This window comes from Ambystoma mexicanum, chromosome 3p (assembly GCF_040938575.1).
Source record: "Ambystoma mexicanum isolate Mex_15411 chromosome 3p, UKY_AmexF1_1, whole genome shotgun sequence".
NCBI lineage: Eukaryota > Metazoa > Chordata > Amphibia > Caudata > Ambystomatidae > Ambystoma > Ambystoma mexicanum.
The window spans coordinates 1190920182-1190941677 of NC_090925.1; the positions used below are offsets into that span (position 1 = coordinate 1190920182).

Here is a 21496-nt window from a genome sequence, read left to right on the forward strand (position 1 = left end):
GCAGAGCAAAGTTCAACGTCTGTAGACAGTTTTGCTAGCGTGCTAACTAACTAGGCGGGTCCTGTGAAAGTAGAGCCGTATTTATATAATTCAAGATGTTAGAAGTTGCCAATTGCCAGCTTGTTCTGTCCCCGCCTATTAGTTTAGCCCAACAGTTGTCTTGGTCACTTAATACAAAGTCACTCATAATGTCTGGTAAGTACTGCGCTCTTAGGCCTTGAGTGCCCGAGCATTCCAGGATCAAATGCCGAATTGTCTCTATTGCAGCTTGGTCAGTACAGAAACGGCATTTTTTTGTTGGTGAATTACCTCTAATAGCCAGGATTTCGTTTGTTAATAAGAGGTTCAGTCTTGCTCTCATGAGAAAATCACGAGCCCGTCTTGACGGAAAATTTTTAATATAAGGTTGTACTTCATTGAATCTCCTTGTGTTGGGAGGCAAGTGTTGAGTCAATTTGTTATTTGATGCTATTTCTCTTGTTCTGATCCAGTCTAGTTCTTTCCATTTTTTCTGGATTTTAGTTGGATTTGCGACCAAGGTTTCCTCATCACTTTCAACTGATGCTAAAGTATCTTGATTCGAAGAGAACCAGGCAGTTAATGTTTTGTTGGTGCCTTTCTCTGCTTCTTTCAATATCAGGTTGTATATTGAGTGATCTTCTGACATTTTGCATTTCCTGAATAGCATCAGAGAATTGATTTTTACTATGCCTCCCAAAGACAGCAGGCTTAGTTTTTGTCTAATCACTGCCACCGATGTAGAGTTTGGAAGTCCTAATATTGATCTCCAGAATAAAGCTTCTATTTTAGGCCACAGGGCGGCTGGTAGAGTTGGCATTGCGTCAGCGCCATATGTCAAAGATGGGACGACCTTTTTCTTGTAAAACTCAAGGACTGGTAACAACGAAAATTTGCCAAATTTCCTATTAACGGCCTTCCCTTGAGCAATCAGTTTTTTTGTTTTCAATTGTAAATGAGTCTGCATCGCTTTTTCAGAACTCGAACTGTCCAGGATTACGCCTAGATATCTGAATTCAGTCACCTTTTCAATTGGTTCTTTTGCTAGGTGGAGTGTAACCTTTTCAGATCTTCTGGTTTTGGCCGAAAAAATCATAAATTTGGTCTTTTTTTCATTTATGTCCAGATTATTTATCTCATGTACTCCTCAAGGCCGCTTAGCTGACGTTGCAGCCCATTAGGTGTATGATCCATTAATATTAGATCGTCAGCATATAACAATCTATGTATGTGGTCACTCCCCAATTTGGGGGGAAAACATCGAACTGCTGAATTTACTGCCTGTTAATCGCCCAGAAAAGCCAAAAACAGCGCAGGGGCCAGAGGGCACCCTTGTTTAACTCCTCTGGCTGTTGGAATGGATTTGGAGAATAGCCCTTGCTGGTCTAACTTCACTTTCATGCTGGTATCAGTGTACAGGGCCTTTATAGGATCCAAAATCGCTTGTGGACAGGCCCAGTCTTCAAGTTTAGCCCACAAAAGAGCTCGATCTACGCGGTCAAAGGCCTGAGTAAGATCAATGAAGATTACAAAAATGCGTGGGCCTCCGTCAAGTACTCTGCTCTTTAGAGCACTTAGTAGCAGAATGTTGGCCGTGGTGCCCAAGTTTTTTTAAAATCCTGTTTGGAGGTGGTCTCTGCATGGCGCAGCTTTTGCCCATAAGTTAAATTCCTCCAGTAGCAACGAGCCAAAGACCTTCCCTATACAATCCAATAGGGCTATTGGCCTGTAACTTCTCGGGTCTGCTTTATCCCCCTTCTTATAGACTGGTACTACATTACAAGATTTCCAAGATGGCGGGATTGATTTTAATTTTGCGCATCTTCTGAAAATTTCACTCAAGAGTCTGGCCCATTCTGATGGAAAAGACTTAAGGTCTATATTTGTTATGCCGTCTAGGCCAGCAGCTCTCGAGTTTTTCAATTTCATTATCATTCTTGTTATTTCTTTTTCATCGTCTAAGCAGGTCCAATCTGTTGTATCCACTTCGTTCGATGGCCTTAACGTAGTTTGTGTCTTCTCAAACAAGCTCAGGAAAAAATTCACCCAAGTACTTTCTCCGATGTTAGAGATAAATCCAGGTTCAGATTGAGAGGAGGCCGAGTTTAAGAGAGACCAAAACTCTCGGCTGTTGTTAGATGTTATTGCTTTTATGATGTTTTCAGCGTCTTGTTGATACAGATTTGCTCTGTGATGATGAACCCAAGTTTTGTATTGGCGTTGGCTCTCTTTCGCTACTTTTAGTGCCACTGGGGTTCCTATTTTGATTGCTTGCCGTTTTAATCTTTGCATTTCCTTTTTTTTTCCACCAGTTTTGGATCGTATCTGTGGATATGCGCTTTTTTAGGGGCTTCCTTTTCCCATTTGGTGGCTGTAAGTAGTTAACAAAGGGAGGTAGTCAATCTGTTTTTCAGGTGTCCCATGTGACTGCAGATGGTATTTTGACTTAAGGTCACAGATCGCTGCTGCCGATAATTTCAGTCTTGTACGCTGCGTGTTAACTCCTAGCGAAAGCTGTTCCATTTTTGCTTCAGCCCTTTTCCTGGGCCAGGTAGCACAAAGAAGGTTGTGATCACTAGCTGGTGTTTCAATCACTTCAAATGTCGTCAAGACCGATAATAGGGAAGCCGATGCGAATATGTGGTCTATGGTGGCCATCTGAGCATCGCGTTTCCAGGTCGGAGGCCGAAGAGGGTCAGAAAAAACGCTGTCTAAGTTGTACATCTCTCTTGACTTCATCAGTTTGAGCCAAGCCAATCCTCATCTAGACCTTTCCGACTCATGGGAAATTGATGGATTAGAGGCCTGTGTACAGGTGGCATTTAGATCCCCACAGATGGTCTCCTATTGCTTTATCAATTGTACTTTCCACCATTTCCAAATAGACCGAGTCAGTCAATGATGCTGGATTCCAGTAGGTATTTGCTATAATGATGACTGGTGCCTTTCCCTTGTTTTTGTTCGAGATGCCATCTGACCATGTAGCCTTAACCAGTAATAAAGAAGTGTTGCAAACCAGGATTTCTTCCAAGGCACATCCGCAGCCCTGCCTGCAGGCTATTAGGAGACCAGAAGATGGTCGACCCATTGGTCCTTTCTTGGCCGGAGAAAAAGCTATTGCATAGCCATCTAATGTTGGTACTTGTGTGAGCCATGTTTCTTGGAGACATAATATGTCATAGTCAGCCAGTTGTATGGCTCCCTGTGCAGTCAGGTGGGAGTGCCCTCTGGTGTTCCATGAGCCTATTTGAAAGAGTGGTCGATGTTTCGCCTCTTCATTGTAGTTGTCGCTCGCATCATTTTTAGCATTGCATTGCTATCTCTTAGCCTCCCTGTGGAGGGCTTTTGGTAGCCATGCCCATATGCTATGAGATGTTTTCGTCTCTGAAACTGATCCGTGGTTTACCTTTACTGCTGGTTTCTCTATGGTTCTTGTTATCGTGATGGCCGTTTTTTTATCACTCGTGCTTCTAGCACTTTTGTAATCATCAATCTCTTGGTTGTTTGCCGTCAGAGTTTTTCCTTTCCCTTCTTTAGGTTGAGCCAAGTAATGATCCGTGGCCTTCCCCCGGTATGTGGCTTTTTTCTATCTTTTTCGTACTGTTTCTCTTCTTCTTGTTCATCTCCTTCTAGAGATGGCTTTCTTTCAGATCGTCTTGAACGGTGCCCCATGTTAAACTCCCTTTCTTCAGGTTTGAATGCCTTGTCACACCTGGTCTTTGACCTCGGGGCTATCGATCTTGACGATTCAGTGATGTCGTAGCCCATTCGTAATAGGGACTTGGTCTCTTCTATTAGAAGGTCGTGTACCTTTTTAGAGGATAGGTATAGATGAGAAATGGCTTTTTGGTGGATCTGACTTGGATCAACAATCAGCAGCTCCTCCGATTTGATGCCTCCAAGCTTTGGAATGAAGGAAAATAGTCTTAATACAGAGCCTCGATTCAATGTCGCGTCGTCTTCATTTCCTGGAATTTGTTCTAGTTTGAGCACCCATCTCTTCTTTGCAGGGTCCGTCTCCTTATTATGATGGTAGTCATTTTTTATTGATGTAGAAGCACTGCTCAAGTACTTCTTATAGCTCTTTTTTCCAGGTATTGTTTTGTACAATGACGTGTCATTATTAGATGAGCCAATTTTTTGCCTTTTCGGTGTATGTTCCTTATGGTAAGTCTCCCCGGACTTCCTCTTAGTTTCACTCAAATGTGTGTTTTTTTGACTCTTTTCTTGAGTACCAGTTGAATTTATTGTAGGCTCATGAGTCCATCCTGTCGGTTTGGACTTCGACTTACGTTGCTCCTCCAAGGTTAAGGGATTACCCATTTTTACCTTTTTTACTAGATCTTTTGTCTTATGTGAGTGTTTTCCAGTGGATAAAGGAGAATTCTCTTCTCTTTTTTCATCTATCATGTGCTGTCTTAAATTAATCATTTCTTTATCAGCCAGAAAGTCTACTATCGACTTTGGGGAGCCCACTGCTCCGTGAGTGACCCCAGTACTGGAATTAGGGGGTACAATCTCTTCCTTCTCAGCCAGGACCAGTATGAGGTCTTTTGTGTTGGAACTGGGCACGACGACCTTCGACATGAGGGCTTTTTTAAACACTGGAGCCAGTAAAGTTTCTTTGTTTGTCGGTTGAGAGGCGCTTATGTTGTTTTTCTTTGTTGCTGTTTGTTTTTCTGTAGTGTTTTGATCACCTTTTCCAGAAGCTCCTCTTTCCAATATGATGTCGCCTGTTTTAGTGGTTGCTGGCTCTAGTGTGATGTGATCTATTTCATTGCTAATACACGGCCCATGGTTAGTAGAACTTTTTGGCCCAACATTGTAGTTTTCTTCTGTCAGGTCAATTCTTAGTTCAGTTTGCGTGCTGGTCGATTTTTTCATTTCCGTGTTCAAGCAAGTAGGTGGAACAGAAACCAAAGAGGAGTTTATAATTACCTTTCCCAGAAGCACTTCGGCCTCTAGTTTCTCTCAGGCCATGATGTGAGCTTCCAGGTATGTCAATTTATTAATCATTGTTGCTTGAATATTTGTGTGATCTTTCAAGTTTTCGCTTATTGTTTCATATAGCTTCATGAATGGATTTAAAGCTATTATCATCGCCGACATTGTAGAGAACATGTCCCCTTTCTTCGTTGGTGTTTCTAAGGGTGAAAGATTTGATGAGTTGATGGGTCTTGCTTTGTCTTGTAAGTCTTGAATCCTAGACTTTCTCATAGGTTGATTGTTCATTGTGCACCACACAGACCCTATCGAATGTCTGCGGGATTCTTGCAAGCGTGGATTTTCATTGATGTTTGGTAATCCAATCGATGGTAAGTTTATGGACTCTGTGCCATGCTTTTGAAGTTTTTGCTGAAAATTTTCTAAAGGTGAGGGCTCTCTTGATCTCCCTGGGGTTGAAGGTACTTTATCAGACTCGGGCCTTGTCAAAAGGGAAGTGGATCTTCCTGTCGATCCGTTTTCCTTGTCAATCGAAGTATCCAACTGCGCTGCTGAAGGAGTTACTGTGATTAGACGACCACTTTGTCTCTCTAAAATTAGCAGCTCCTTATCTAATTCTAGCCTTGTCAAAGGCGGAATAGTTAGGCCAATAGATCAATTTTTCTCGCCAAGTCGGTCTTCAATGTGGCCCACTAATGAGGGTTTATCTGCTGCGGCTCTAGGCTCATTAGAAACCTTCCCCAAAAACGCTGGCTCTGACAAAGGTAAAGGACGTGGGCCACTTGTTCCATTTTCCTCCCCAGTTCGATCCTTAGTGAGGGCAGCTGGAGAGGGTTTTTCCCGAGATACCTCAGGCTCGTTGGATATTTTCCCCAAAACCACTGACTCTGTCTCGGTTTGGTCAGGGTTAACCTTTTTTGCAGAAGTTTGATCTTCGATGGATATGCATGGGGGAGTGCTTGGTGTGGGGCTTTGGATTTCTCTTAATGGCAAGTTTGTGTCCTTTGAACCTATGAGGCCCTCATTTTCCCCTTCTTCTATTACCTCTAAGGACTCTTCCGGGAAAGAATGGTCATGGTATGGTATGCCGGCTCAGCCAGTCTTCGCTGTTTGGCTAGCGGCCAAAAGTCCTTGACTGCCTGCAAAATTTCGGCGTCCGTGAGTTCATCTGATTGCGGTCTGTGAGGTTTTTTCTGGAAATACTTTTTCAGGTTATTCCCTTCTTTCAAGCTTGCATTTTGGGCCTTGATTAAGTTGTCACTTTGGCACTCTCCTCTGATTTTCACTAATTTCAAGGCTTTTTTTGTGACGGGCTTCAGCGTTGTTTTAGGCTTCGCCCGAGTGTTGCTGGTGTCTCGCTTTCTCCGCACCTTCCCCATAGCTTCTGTGTTAGTGTTACTTCTTTTTCTTTTTAAGCCTTTGTTTATAACCGGGCTTTGAACGTACTGGGAGCCTGTCTCCGGCTCCTGATCTAGCAAATCACTCAGGCGAGATGTTGGTTCACGGGAACCATATGGAAGGTGAACCATAGCTTGAACCGAGACTGTTTGACCAGCACATTGCTGGTTAATGTGGGGGGGCGGTGCCTCCGAAGCCGGTGAGCCTCCGACTTCCTGGTCCGTCACCAGCGTTGCTCCCCCTCCGCTCGACACCTCGGTCAGCGGCATCCCCCTCCTTATGGCAATAGACGCCTGCTCTCCCCATGCCCCGCACGGCGTCCGGGCCACGCTCTCCATACAGATCGGGACCGAGGGGGGCCGCGCCACGCCATCCCGCCCCTCCCTTTCAACAACGTCCCGGTCAGCACCACTCAGTCCCTCTCCCTCCCGTTCACCCACCCGCGCCAGTCTCAAGGCAGGCGGCCCGGGAACAACAGCCAGACCTGGGAGGGGAGGAGCGGGGCCACAAGGGACCGGCAGAGGTAAGAGTTCTGAAGGAATTTGGGGCTGCAGTGTTGCAAGTTTGTGTTGATCCTCATTGTGTTGCATGTGGAGAGATTTATGCAAGTGTTGTGATCGCTCACCTTTTTTAACGGTGCCTGTTACTGTTTTAACAGTCAAGGTCTCTGACCCCACACGCGGGCGGAAGCTGCGTAATTTTCTTGTGTCTTCCTCGTCTTCCGCCGAAGTTATGGAGCCCATTCCTTCATGCCTGACACGCATGACTGCAGGACTGCTCCTACTCGACTCCTACTCCGCTCCGCTCAGATTCAGAATGGAGTTTTTGTCTATTTGCTCCGCCCACAATGAAAGCAATAGACACTGTAGACACACTACTCCAGTAGCTCAGGGTGGACTGCAGGACTGCTCCTACTCGACTCCTACTCCGCTCCGCTTCAGAATGGAGTTTTTGTCTATTTGCTCTGCCCACAATGAAAGCAATAGACTAGGTAGACACACTACTCCAGTAGCTCAGGGTGGACTGCAGGACTGCTCCTACTCGACTCCTACTCCGCTCCGCTTCAGAATGGAGTTTTTGTCTATTTGCTCCGCCCACAATGAAAGCAATAGACTAGGTAGACACACTACACCAGTAGCTCAGGGTGGACTGCAGGAATGCTCCTACTCGAATCCTACTCCGCTCCGCTTCAGAATGGAGTTTTTGTCTATTTGCTCCGCCCACAATGAAAGCAATAGACACTGTAGACACACTACTCCAGTAGCTCAGGGTGGACTGCAGGACTGCTCCTACTCGACTCCTACTCCGCTCCGCTCAGCTTCAGAATGGAGTTTTTGTCTATTTGCTCCGCCCAGTGCATTTATTCAATTAAATTGAGATACTTACCAGCAAGTGTTAGGGGCAAATGGAGTCTTCCAAAATTATACTCATAAACACACAGGCCAACCTGTTAATGTTTCCTCTGTTTTAGAATCTCCAGTTTTGTTAGGGAATGTTCAGAAAAATTTAAGATTAATCCAAGTTGAACCCTAAATGACACATGTTACTCTTGTTTTTTCTCTCTCTCTCTCTCTCTCTCTCTCTCTCTCTCTCTCTCTCTCTCTCTCTCTCTCGGGGACAATACGTTATTCCACTTATATTGATTAGTTCAATAATTATTTCATTTTATTTTTATAACTAGTTTTCAGAATATTGAAATAAACTAACCATGAAGTGTCATTGTACATATTTCTGTCTTCACTAAATAGACATTCGCAAACAGGTGCCAAGGCAATCAATAACAAACAATGTATAAATGTAATTACAAGAATTTTACTCAAGGAATTGATATATAGTCTTTGCATCTGGCCCCCTTGCTAATGCAGGGGTTTCACCAACTGGGCTACCACGGGTCCTGAAGAGGGGGTTGGTGATGTGGTATGTATTACTACACATCAACCATAGCATGACTGGTGACCTTAGTGTGACTGATAAGGGTATGATTATATGTAAGCATGAGGTTAGACATGTCATTATCATTAATTTTAGTTTCTTTCTACATGATATGTTCATGTATCAGCAACACTAGAGAACATGAGAATGTATTGGTTAATACTGCCTTGAGATGCGGTTGCGCTTTTGTAAGTTCTTCCAGCAATTTCTGTTTTAAGGTTTTTAATTTAGATTTTTTTTTTCTTCACTTTACTTGTTTATCGTCTGGTTAGGAACTGTGCATGTATGTTTTCAATTAAATTAGATTTTATTTTATAGTTTTGTAGATGTTTGTCTTGGAAATGTGATTCTACATATTATGTAAACCACTTTGATTATGTGTAAACACTTTTGGTGACTGACTTATTGGTTATTATCAAATGAAAATTTTGGTATTCAATGATGAGATCAAAATATATTATGCTTTTGATATATTTGGACTAAATATATGTTGATAGTTGAATCATACATTGACCTGTCAAAAATAATGTACCATTGAGTGTTGTTTTGAACTATAGGTGTATTTATCAAGGCTCTAGTCCCTACAATTGAAACCATCATATATTTGGCTTCCAGCAATATATGCCAGGTGAGGGTGGACACAATCCACTGTTTGTGAATTGCCAATATTTCAGCTCATATGGTAGCAGTGTCCTGGCTTACATCCTAAAAATCAGCTAGATTCAAATTGCTCTTTTTGTGGACCCAAGTAGATATTACCCTTGCAGTTATGCCAGTCAAATTAGTTTAATAACATTTATATGTGAGATGTGTGGTAGCTTTTCTTTTACAATCTAACAAAAGATGTAATAAATAAATGTAAAAGACTGGTATTTGCACAGGGTAAGTTACTAAAAGTATGAAATGTGATTAACTGTCACTGGGTACATAGCTCATTGGTTAAGCACTCACCTAAAACAGAAGGTAAATCTCAAGTTTGCAAGTTTGAATTAAGTGTGGGAAGACTCAGCAATAATAGCTATTTTTAGAATGTTTTGTGATGAGAGGATTCTGGTATGAAGTGATATGTAAAACCCTAAAATTATTATTAAATTAATTATTGTATTATAATACAGTCCAAAGAAAATGTTAACATAAATAACTCAATTTAAGGTAGAGAAGAAATTAAAATTAGAAAAACAAAGAACAAATTGGGGTACGCATAACAGACAATGGGCCTTATTATGACCCTGGCGGAGTGGGTTTACGCCAGCGTTATTCGTGGCGGACCCGTCCGCCCTACTACGAGATTCCGTAGCGCCATGGAGCGTTTTCCGCCTGGTTTTTCCGGGCGGAGAAATCCATGGCGCTACGGGACCTTGTCGTTAATTACGCCACTGTATTTTGAGGTGGCGTAATTAACGCCTTCCCCACTCCCATTATACCCTATGGGGCAAAAATGGGAATGGGGAAGGGTAAAATGGGGGATGGGGATTTACCGCCCCGCCAAGGTCGGCATGGGGCGGAAAATCCGCCAACCCCCATGGCGCTATCGGCAGCTTTCCGCCGTGCTCCAAGGTGCATTTTGCACCTGCGATTTCCGCCAGGGTCGTAATGAGGGCCAATGTCAGCATATCCCAATGCTTAGGGCCAAGAAGTAAGCAAGTCCTGAAATGGGATTGAGACAAGGATATTTAGGAATGTTAAGAGGAATTTGAGATTGAGAATGTGGTGGAAGGAAGGATCTGTAACAGGAAAGATAAAGGGGGAAAGACTTTGAATGCAATTATGAACAAGGCAAAGAAAGTGAAAAGGAAGATGAGAATTGATAGGGACCCAGGAACAAAAGAAGGAAAGAGATGATAGACAAGTGGGGAACGAGCACAAAAAGAGTATGTATGGTGGAGTTGAAGACAGAATGAAGAGAAGCAGGTTGGTAAGTCCAAATAATCAAGGAAAGAACAAATAAAGGAAGAGTCAAGGAGTTTGGCAGCATTAAAAGAAAGAAAAAAGCCAAGCTTTGCATACATTTTCAAGAGGCTGAAAAATTTAAAGAGTGGGTGTTGTTACACATTTGGAGATAAAAATATTGAATAGTCAATCATAACCCAAAGGTTAGCTTTAGGATTTTGTCAACATAGAAGTGACAAGGCAGATTAAATTAACAATTAGAGAAGAGGGAAAGTACAGAGGGAAAATGAACGTGATCATGGACAGAGCCTTGAGGAACGCCAAATTAAATAAACGAAAGGAACAGTGAACATTTAGTGCCCCAAGAAGTGGAATAACCAAATCATGTAAGCAAGAATGAAAACATTGGAAGTCAGAACCGATAAATCTACAGAAGAAAAGTAGATAAAAGAGTCGGGTGATCAACAATAACAAAAGCCACAGAAAGAACCAAAGAAAACAAGGATGAGTGATAGTTTGGAATGACATGCAGAAAGTTAATAAATAGTGACATAAAGGAAAGCAGTCTCAGTGGAGGGAAATGTTTGATAACTAGACTTATGAAGAGGAAAAGGGGAGCAGTGGTGGAGATAGCTAGAAACCTGGGAATAGATCATATGTTCCAATAGGAGAGATTGGATGAAACTTAGCAGGGAAAGAAGGTTTGAAAGAGGGCTATTTTTCAGAATAGTAATCATTATTAAATATGTAAAAAAAAGAGGGGAAACATTGCAGGAGACATTACAGAGAAAAGGTAAATAGGGAAGAAGACAGTGATAGATTTTGCAAACAAATACAGAGGGAAGAAGACCACCAGGTTACGCAATAGGATAGTACATGATAGAAAAAAGGAAGTATCAGATTCAGAAAAAAGAGTGAAGGAGAAGAAGACACAAATGACGGTTGAATAGATAGAACCTCAGTATTAGTAAAGTAAAATAGTGACATTGGTGGTAAAGTAGTAAGCAAAGTAAAGTGCGGACAATGATAATGAAGCAAAGTATAGGGAATGGAAGAGGACAAGATACTGTTGAGAATCTTAAACAGACATCAGGGATTAGGGGAAAGAGAGTATGTTTGGAAATACTGATCTTGTACTAGCAAGAAAGGAGGTCCATATGAAGTGTAGTGTACAAAGAAGAAGGGAGATCAAGATCAGTAAAGGAGTGAGATGTTCCCATTGCCTTACCGTGCAATAACGTGCGGCGCAGAGAAAAGGAGGTTCAGGAGTGAGACACAGCTGAAAAGATTTGCTAGAAAGGTAGTGTTTGTCAAGGGTTGAAAAGGACAACAATAAAAAGAAGAACCCACTAAACCAGCAGAGAAAAGAAATAATGTATCAGATGATAGAAGATGAAGGAAGAATAGGTAAGGGAGAATAAAGAAAAGAACACCCATCAAAGAGCCATAGATCATAACAAAGAAAACTCATAGTGAAAGTTAATATTCAGTTTTATAGCACTGATTGTGCCCAAAATAATGGCCACTGAAATCGGGTTTTATTTTTACAAGCTGCACCGACAGTTCAGAAAGCAAAATCTGTAGACAGTACAAGAACAAATGAAGCATTTAAATTGTGCATTACCCTTCATATCGGATGGAGCGTTCAGTGTGTGAAAAGTGATGTAATGGCCAACGTATCAGTAAGTGGTCCCTGTTATTTCTTTTAAACTTCTAAACTCACATGTGTTTTCATTAGCTAGTATGAATCTATCCCTAGTTATTATTGACTTGTTCTTGCTGCAATATTAAATGTATGTGGTAACACTGTCTGGTGTATTCAAAAGGAAAGACAAATCATCTTTGATGATGTTTTAGAGTTATTAAAGTATTACAATGGGCAGTGTTTATAAAATAAATTAGTTAAAACGTTGAATGTGTGAGTTTATTATGGTCATGGAAGTCTGTAGTTATCCACCTGTAGTTGGAGTGGGCTTGCATAAAGCCAAATGGGCACAATGGCAAATCATTGATCCCATGTGTTGTTTGCTTGGGTTTTAATGAGATCAAACATACTTTCTAGCATGTTGTCCACTTAAGGCGTGCATTCACGTGGACATAGGAGTAAGTAATGGGTTGTTATGTTATTTCATGAGAGACACTATATGTTTGAGCAGAGTTTGTACAACATTCAAAACAGATAGTGCATTGAATAAAACATGATGTAACACCAAGACCCTGTAAGAAGATAAACATTTAAAAAAGACCATGTTTGTATTATGTATTTTAATGTTGAAATAACATAACCCAGTAACTAGAATAAAAGGTTCCACGTAATAATGTCCCCGCAAAAATGTCTCCTGACAAAAAAAGTTGCTGTTTTTTGCGGAGACATTAATGCATTGATCATGCGGGGGACACCCCTGCAGAGCCCGAATTTCTTTTTTATAAGGGGAGCAAGGGACATCCCTGCAACCCATCCCCATACATAATGTTACTATATATAATGTCGCCAATGGCATTTCCCGGCCACATTATGTATGGGGACATTATGTATGGAGACATTATTAGCTGATAATGCATAAAACAAATCACACATACATCCAATTCAGTGCACAAGTATTAATGCTCCCAGTTGTATAGTCAAAAATAAATATTCAGAGCACACTGGCTTCATTGTAAAGAAAATACATTACATTTGTATTAGGGTATGTTACCTTCCCTACATGTGATTTCTGTCATTTTGTAGGAAAGAATTTGAAGGTCGTTTGTGTCCGTTAAGCACACCAAAATGCTTTGAATATAGGGCTAGAGATGTAGTACCCAGTTTTGATCAGGGCAAACATGTTTTCAAGTCACCCAGAAAAGGGTCTTCACATTGGTCCAAAACTAAGAAAGGACCCGAATTAAGCAGGTCGATTGGATGGATATTGTGTTTTACACTAGTCACTGACTGTGATATAATACTTCATCATTGTACACACTTTTTAAATGTATAAACAATTCTCACTTTCCTTAGCTATAGACCTTCTGTAAGGAGCTTGTTTCAGAGTCTAGTACAGAATCCAAGTCATACAATTACCTGGGTAAGACATGTAGTAATCAATAAGTTATAAAACAACTTTTAAGCCTTCAAATGTTATCTGCTTGCAAAACTTCAAAAGTCAATGTTCCATTTATGCATAAGTTGCTAGGGTCTAGCCAATGGAATGCCAAGTAAATAGAATAATGGTGCTGATCCTTCTATAGCCTTGAGTGATAGGCTTCAAAATGGCAAATTGATTCGCCTCCACGTTCTGCCGGGCCCTTCCTCTGAGGTGGTTATTTGAAATTACATTTTCATTTCATGGAGTGATCACATACTTTAGCACGTAAATGCTACTTGGTCTCCTGCAGGCAATTTTAAAAGTTCACAAGAGGGATGTTAAAAAGAAAGGGTTAGGCAAACTTAATTTTACACGTCCTTTTTCCTCTGCATCTGGAGAAAAAATGAAACGTGCCCTGCAAATATGCAAAAGGTTCAGAAGACGGAATGGGACACTGAAGCATAGAAATGGTGTATACAGCCAACATGTATTACTGCGTTCCTCTGGAATCCACCTCGTCCTGAGCAGGTGCTAAACCAAGGAGGATTCAATAGGAATCCATTCATTCCACACCTGCCTGAAAATGCCATGCAGGGGCCAGATCACAGAAACTTTGCACCAGTGCAAGTGCAAAGTTTGCACAGTATTATCACTAGGGCAAAGTTTGCCCTATTTTTTAAAACACTTGGACATATTAGAAAACGACTTCACCATGACAAGTGCAGTGTGGCATGGTATAAGCACGAGGGAAAAATGTGCGATAGTGCATAAAAGATATGTTTCAAAAGTGTTTTTTCACCAGGGCAAACTTGCCCTAGTGCTAATACCATTCCGTAATAGCACTACGGCAAAGTTTGCCCTGATGCCATAATGGAGTTCACATGTATTTTGTTTGGCCAATGGCAATGTTTTACCTGGTGCTTACACCATGACAAACTGCACTTGTCATGGTGCAATCGTTTTCTAATATGCCCAAGTGTTTTTAAAAGTAGGGCACACTTTGCTCTAGCGCTAATACAGTGCAAATGTTGCACTTGCACCGGTGCAAAGTTTCTGTAATCTGGGCCCTGGTGTGAAACGAAACGCACAGGCAAGAGGCAGGAGGAGGAATGAACAGGCAGCCACGATCTCATCTCAACTCCAGGCCCCTCATCTTATCTCTCTCCATGCCATTCCTGTGCCTTGCCCTGGCATCAGAATGGTGTGGATGGGCAGAGCAAGCCGAACACGTATTCTACCTTGCTTTTACCTCTCGGAGCCCATCTAAAATGAGGCTGTCAGAGTTGTGTGTATGCAGGTTCGCATTCAGAGAGGCAAGCACTTTTATTGTAAATGTGATTTACGTCGGTGCCTCCACCTGCAGAGCTTCGTGGAGCGTTGGGAATCCCTAATGCACTAAGAATGGATCATCATATACAAGTGTGTATACATAACAAGGCAGTGGAGTGCGACTTGACGTCTAATAGCACCCCCATAGAGAAATAAAGGTCCAAAGAATGTTTAGCTCTGCAAACAGATTTGCATTGTATTGTATGCCGACAGGACAATGTTGCCATTCACTTGGGGACGAATTACCCCTTGAAAGAAGTATGCAGTAACTAACTAATTGTCTACTGACGCCCCAGCCAGAGTCTGTATAATCGTGCACTCATTGCTCTCAAACCCCTCTGCCCAGTGTCGGCAGTTATGTTATGTTATGTTATGTTATTTGGCATTTATATAGCGCTCTATATATCATTGGTCTGACCTCAAAGAGCTGGAAGGATGAACGCCCTCAGTGGTTAACTTTCTTATTCAAGGAGTATCCGATTACACAGGCGGGTTCCATTGAAAGTTCAAAAAGTTGATATATGGGTGTAATATGGCATGCAGCAGATACAGACTGCCAAAAAGACATGTTGGGTACCAAGCATTGAGGGTGACCAGCTTACCACAGTGTAAGCAACTGTCCAGCAGGGAGCGGAGCACCCACTACAGGGCATGGAACTCATTGGTGCCCAGAAGATCTCCTCCTCTGCTGCCTCAAAAGGCCGAGTGTATGGGTCTCGGTGGGCATCCAGCACAACGACACAATGGCAGATGCTGATGTGGGCTGTCACACTCTAAATGCAGCAGCTTCAGTTAGAAGGACTCAGCAGCCCCAGCGACTGTCCAACAACTGCAAGCACTCACTGCACAGCTGGGGGGGGGGGTCAGGCCACATGAGGGGGAATCAGAGTGTTTGCTTTGGGAATGGGATCCAACCTTCCTTGGAGCAAGAACGGGAATTCATAAGCAACTTAGATCTTCACTGGAGCCCAGCCCATTGTGCAGAGTCCCTTCCAGATTTCTTCTCAGACGCCCTGCCCATGAGCTGCTTGAAATCCAATCAAAATAGAAAGATGGGTATGTGGGCACCAGCATTGGACACTTTGGTGGGGGGCAACCTTATCTGCTGTAATGTGCTGGAACCCATGTAAACAATAGTATCAATATTGCAGTAAACTTTTACACTTAGTAAATGTGTTCGCCAAACAAACTATGGTTGCAAACAGTCTGTGTGTACCGCGTTCGACTCAATCAATAACATGGCTGGAACGGTGTACAGAGACACAGTTTTATAATCTGCGCATATTTCTCCTGAATGCACACATCTTTCCAAGGTGAACACTCCCCAGCTATTTCCTAGCAAGGTTTTACACATCAATGGTTTGTTACCTGTATTAGTCTTACCATCGAGTACATCTACCCATCTCAGCTTTCTTTCACTTTCTAGACTGGTGGTATTCATGCTTGCATTCGCAAAGCACACATGTGATTCCCTGTTTTGCTATGTAATGTAATCTAATGTAAGTGGTCTTGTGTAGTGCGCAATGGAGGCCTTCCTGTGCTTCGCTCTGTAAGAAAAACGGTTTGGGGTTAATTAGTGGGACAGTGGGAAATGTAATTGCAAAACCTGTGGTGTTGGTGGGTGAAGGTCAGAGCTGCTGATGTGGGAGAATGCAAAAGGGCAAATGAGGAGAGCTTAGTCGTGGCTCAGTTAGTGTTGACGTTCTAAATACTTGCTCTGGGATGGCTGCCTGTTGAGCATTTGTGTGCGTAGTGTAAGGTGGTAGAAGATTTAAGACTGGAGTTGGTTAGTTGGGGGAATTCAGGAATAGGCCTTGCAAGGCTAAACAGCATGTAACCCTGCATTTGTACAACTGGCCATTTGCAGAAAGGTCTCATTCCGTTGGCTCCAATATCAAACATCTCTCTCTGTCAAATTATTATTATTATTATTATTGTTATTGTATTCATTGAGTGCAGATCTAGCTTCGAGAAGCAACAGAGCGCTTTACGGAGCTGTACAACAATACAGATACACAATGGAGCGCTTTACAGAGGTAGATAACATAACAGATGCAGAACGGAGCACTTTTCAGAGGTAACAACAGAACAGCTATACAGCGGGCGGGTGTGATACAGAGGGGCCGGGAGGAGGGGTACAGCTGTACAGTGTGGTGGGGACGAGAGGGGCAGACAGCGTCTAGTGATAAATAAAAAGATATATTGCACCCCTTGAAGAACAAAACAAGCACCTGTGAGTTGGCAGAAGAGGGAAAGGGGTGGGGTGGGAACACAGGCATTTCCATAACTTGCTAAGGCTTATGGATAGCAAGACGTTGCTGGCTAACTAGAAGGGCAGCTTGTAATTTGAGGACCGCATTCACACATGTCATGTGTGGGTGCACATATTACACTCCAATAAGTCGTGACACTTTCTGTATGTTGGCCGGTGGACTGGTCGAGGTCAATTATTGTGCATTTGCATTCCTAGTTAACAAACTTATTTGCATGCAAACTTCAACACATACTCACGCGTGGCATAGAAAATGGCACATGTTATACTTGGATTATATAAGTGCCCTTTTTTGCTTCTTTCAGCTGAGTTTGGCAAAAATCATGCATTGCTTAGAATCTGGCGTGCATGTTTCATATAAACCTCTGTATTATGGGTTGAAATGTAAGTTCATATCTGAGAGGATAGGCCTTTTGAGGCCCATCACCTGGAATTATGCTCTGCAAAGAACATGTAATCACTAGGCATGGGGGGCACCTCGGATACTTGATTGTTCAAGAAGTGCTCGGCAGAGGAGCATCAGAAATGCACCTCCCACTCTTCCTTAACATGCAATTTGCTTTGTGAAGATAGGGCCGGGCAAGGTGTGCAGTCGTCTTGCCCTGTGTAATGGGCTACATCCATCGCACAATGTGGGAGCCGGAGATTATGTCAATTCAACCTGAGCGCTCCATGGGTGCCATTTTAAAACGCATGGAGCATTATAGCAAGACATAAACCCAAGAAAGTATTCACCTTCCTTCCCTGCTCCAGGAGATCTTCCAAAGGTTATGTAGGCAGAGCGGGAGACGGGTTTGCTCTGCCTCGTTCCCACCCCACCTGCAAAACCTCTCCATTTTACTCCAGCTTGAGATGTTTATCCTACTGTATGGCTAATAGATTCCTGTGGAATCCGCCTGTATTTAGAACTTGCCAAAACAGGATTCCAAATGAGGTCATTGCAAATGGAATCTGAAAAGTGTAATTTACAGGTGCTATTTACATTGTTTACCAAGTGGATATACCAGTTAAGAGTAAATGCAATTTTGCAAGTTTCATGGCTATGTTTGCAATGTGTTTTGCAAACATTGAAATTGGCATGCCGGGCACCAAAGCGCATGACAGTGGTACCATGCGTGGTTGCCTGCATGCAATTTCCATTTTTTTTGTAAAATGGCCTGACAAGAATGTCAAAGCCTGAGGTGCAGTGGATGCGTGTGTGTCAGATGACATGCAACTCTTTACCATTCACTCTTGTAAAATCATGGAATTTGCCCATTGGGAGCAAGTAGTTGTCTGATACACATCGACATTAGACCCTCTTTGAAACGTTCTGCCTTTTTGTTTGTGTAAGTGATTGTCTGCTCATGCTGGACATGCTTTTGGCTGGGATTTTGCTTCGTGGGAGGGGAAACCTGAAAGTACCTTTAAACACAAGGGAAGTTCTCCATAATAAAGAGCACTCCAAACAAATCCTACTACCTGTAAAAAAATATATAAACAAACTCCCTTCCTAGAATATGTGGGGAGTGTGCAGGATAGTCAGAAAATTAAACAAATGCTTCTCCAGCGATGTTTTTTGACACAAGTCTAATCACTGAATGCCTGTTATTTATTTATGTTCAAGAAAAGAAAAGTAAGCTAACCCATCTGTTCACAAATGCACACTTACATAAACGTGTGGTGGGCGTGCCTGTGTCTGCGTAGTAAAACAAAACACGCACATGCAATTATGCATTCACGTATATGCTAGGAGGCAGATATGCTCCTCAATAACATGAATCTACATATAATCGTTCGTGTGCATGTGACATGCCGCGAACACCTGCAAATGCTTCGCCCTTCTGACTGCACAGCATCGCGCTTTTCACGGAAGCCCGGCACTTGCGCAGAGCAGCAGGCGCGCCGACGGTGCTCCCTCCTCGCGCAGGTGCCAGTCATGGTTTTGTGTCACTATGCGCCCAGCCTCTGGGATGTACTTCGTGCCAGCAGGTGGCACACTGAGTCTGAACTGCTGCCAACCAGCCATTCAACCAACCCCGTCTGCCTTTCCAGTCGTTCACTTTAAAGACTATTTAATCCACCCCCTTACTAAATAGTAATCACACTTTAATTGTGTATATAGAAGTAGTTAAGCTGTGAGAGCATTATACAAAGAAAACCCATTGTCACTATAACAGCATGGCTCGGGGTTTCATGTAAACGGCGTCCTCTCCAATCTCATACGCCATTCCTCGCAGACACGCGTCAGTACACAACCCCAAACACACAAAGGAGAGACGTGTTGCAATAGGCACACTTTGTTAAGAATTCGACACATTTCAGAGCAGTGCCTATGTGACCCGCTACTGTTCTGACAGATAAACTGGTTTCAAATTTACAGTCACTTTTCTTTATTTAACACCAAGAAAAGAATGACATGTTTGAAATTTTAAAAACAAAACAAAACAAATGAACGCACACTTCAGAGCAACGTCAGTGATCACTTGTCGAACCGACTGTCCGAAAGGGAGACGGCCGGATAAAGCTGGCGAAAGTTTAGTAGCATAGCATTTGGAAGACTTACCGCTTGAAGGCAAAGATCCCGCAATCGGGTGTTTATTTTGCGCGAAGTGGCCGCGGAGCCTGGCTGTTTGCATCCCTGCGAGCGGATGCGGCGAGGTCAGGTGGCGGGAGAAGCACCTCTCAGGGTGGTCAGTGCTTCTGGTCAGTCGCTCTCCGTGGCACTGACTGCGCGACCCCCCGTCTGCCGGCCAGAATTCTGGAAACCTCTCCAACCCCGGGCAGCTGAGGTGCCGTGATACGCTCTCCGAGCAGCAGCACTACTAAATTGCGGTTTCCAGACCGATGCACCTTCGCGTCCCCTTTCCGGGTTGTTCACAGATTCGCAGCAGGACTACTGATCCACATGCCCCGAAAACGTGTGCATTTCGGAGAAATTGGTGTGGATTGCCTTTCGAGCTGCGGCTTATTTAATACCGTAGTCAATCCTTGGTAAAAAACCGGTAACGTGGTAGTTCACTGGCAAGCGAGAGCCTGCCTCCCCTCGCACCTGTACGAATCCTGCAACCTGCTGGGATACAGCGTGGCTATAGCAATCCCATCACCGCCTCTGCCCTGCCACCCCACTGCGCCCCGCGTCTTCGCTGCACTGTAGACCGCGCAAGACGGTGCACGCCAGGCTCAGAATGGTCTTGAAGCGCACGTCCGTCCTTCATCTCCGTAAGACAGCAGCATTGAATTCCAAGTTCACGTTTCCTCAACAGGACATCCTTCGGAGCGCACCCTCGCAGACGGTATTTCAGCTGAGCTCTCTCCCCGGCTGCACTGCCTAGTTCACACCGCTCCCTGCCTTGTCTGTACAGACCGTAGCTTCAAAGGGGAAGCAGGGGGGCGTTCAAGCAAGACAGCACCGTGTGATGATGACATAGAATTAATGTGCCTCTTTACGCGAAACATCACAGTTCTTTGCCCGTTGTGATGATTTCATTGGCTCGGAGGAGATCGCAGCGGATGCAACTCGTGTCCGCGTTTTGATGACTTGGGCATGGATTTTCAATTCACCAGCTAATGTCCAATTTTCGATGGAATGAGAAAAGACGCAGCTTTTGCTTGGGGGTTTTCTCGTTCGTGTTCACCACCTCAAGGCAGAAGAGGTCGTGCTCTTGTTGACGCAGCAGCGAGCGCTCTGCGCCCGCCCGCATGTCTAGAAAGCAGTGTCCTGGTGTGTCGAAAGTATTTTGGCGAGAAGAAGGCACATCCAACACTGTCAAGAATCCCATTATCAATTAATGAGATCTCAAAACATGTGACTACAACTTAAGTGACGTGAATACAAATACATGCAAGAAGGTGAAGATAGCTGCTTGTCTGATTTTAAGAGCGCAGGTTGTCTGGCCAATTGACACGCTGCAATACTGCACAGGTAATCAGGGCTCAAGTCGAAGGTACACGCGGAGGGACAGAGTCCACCCACTTTATTCAGAGGGTGGACCCAGTCCCCCCAGCTAAAATAAGAAACATTGAAAGTCCTCTTTGAGTTTATGAATTTAAGCCACCTCTGGGATCAAACCGCAGTCGTCAGACGCTTCACCACTGCACTATATAACCTGACGAAAAATAACAAACAACTAACGGTGAAATGTCCCATTTCCGTACGGCAAGGCCCAATGAAACATTTGTATTGGTTCTCGGAGTTTAAAACATGCAGACCTTTTAAAGTTTTCAAAAACACTATTAGAAGAAATTGTCCTCTCTTGGTTTTGTGTGTGTATTGATTTTATGAAAAACAAACGCCATGCGTCCTGCGCAATGTGTGTGTTTATGCAAAGCCAATTTAATGAAATATGCATATTTCACCTTGATATGCTAATTTCTGGCGACGTCACATCCCATTGCGTTTGTTGATGAGTCCCCCCACTTTAATTTTTAGGACTTGACCCCTGCAGGTAATATCTGTTCCAGTCGCAGTCCAAGTGTGCGTGTACTTAGAGCAGCCACATGGGGGACACCAGATGCACGCGTGTGACGCAGAGGCGCACAGTGTATTAGCTAAGGGTTGGCTCCATCCACTTCAATGGTGTTTGGTAGGGGTTTTCTGAATTTTTGAGGTGGGCTATTATTGCATGCCCTAAAGGCTGGTGTAGGGGTGCACTTACCGAGATCCAAG

The 21496-nt window shown here is 43.3% G+C and overlaps 1 protein-coding gene across 2 annotated transcripts in view; it reads right to left on the reverse strand.

Annotated features, from left to right (window-relative positions):
• TRPC7 (transient receptor potential cation channel subfamily C member 7) overlaps window positions 1-20658 on the reverse strand; it is a 1454711-nt gene extending 1434053 nt beyond the window's left edge. The window contains exon 1 of one of the 2 annotated variants that reach the window (XM_069652608.1): window positions 19394-20658. The gene's annotated coding sequence lies outside the window, so the exon portion shown is untranslated. The remainder of the gene's footprint in view (window positions 1-19393) is intronic. The other variant, XM_069652607.1, reaches the window with a different exon arrangement.
• Window positions 20659-21496: the final 838 nt, after the last annotated feature.